The sequence below is a fragment of the Mus caroli genome, chromosome 2, assembly GCF_900094665.2.
Source record: "Mus caroli chromosome 2, CAROLI_EIJ_v1.1, whole genome shotgun sequence".
Classification (NCBI taxonomy): Eukaryota; Metazoa; Chordata; class Mammalia; order Rodentia; family Muridae; genus Mus; species Mus caroli.
This window is the reverse complement of record NC_034571.1, coordinates 170,256,776-170,257,815: the sequence shown is the minus strand read 5'-3', so window position 1 is coordinate 170,257,815 and position 1,040 is coordinate 170,256,776.

Sequence of the window (1,040 nt, the reverse complement as noted above, 5' to 3'; positions counted from 1 at the left end):
ACTAAGAAGCTGGTCAGTAATTCTCTTTTGTGGTACCTCTTTAGGGAAGGAGCGGGAAAAGAGCTTTCAGACAACCATTCTGGGAAAAACATAAAAACTTTTACTAACAAATTCACAGCAGGCACCCAGAAGCTACCCGACCTGTACTCAGATGATATGTGGCAGGGATACAAATACCCCCGAANGAAGAATTACAATTTCGTGTACACATGAGTACTCCTGCGAGCTAGAGGTTTATACAGACTCTGCATCCCCTGCTGGCAANGCNGCTTACTNAGAATCTGAAAAAAGCAATGTTTGTGAAACAAAAAATATGCNTGGTGTCAGAACAAGACATGTCAACAAAGCAGCAGTGAGCGAAGGCTGGTGAACAGTCTGTACACCTGCATGGTGTCCCCTGCACACAATTCAGCATGCTGAAATGCAGGGGTGTAGACACACTGTTCTGTTAACCTGACATTTGGAATTTGGTCTTTTGATTGTTCTGAGACTGGAGAGCAACAACCTGGAAGGGAATCCCACTTCTTTCTCTTGATCACATCAGTGTCATTATCATGGAACATCTAAGAATCCCTCTGGAAGGATTCTCCTGGTTTCTCCTCTTCAAAACTAATAGCACAAAAGAAAACAAAGATGACATACTGCCCACCTCAGGTCTACAGGCCCCACCTCAAAGTCACTATACAAAGTCTTCAACTACATACACTATGGGGGCAAGGAGGGGGTCTCAAATGCCAAACCCAAATCATAATTCAAGAGACAAAACAAATTCTCATCTTTAGTGTGCAATAATTACCACGCTTTAGAAAATTTCAAACTTGGTTTTTCCTTGCACAGCTCTACGTATGATGTTGGAGCAGAGTACCAGAATATTCTTGTCTCATTTATTTCAAGGCACTTTCCATCAAAAGGTGCAAATAGAAATAAAGCTACTTGGTCTGCTGTAACAGGAAAAGTCTACATGTAAATCCTTGGAGGGGGTTTCTAGGCACTAAGAGACCATGGATAAGCAGGCAGTTCTATCTGACGTTCCCCAGAGT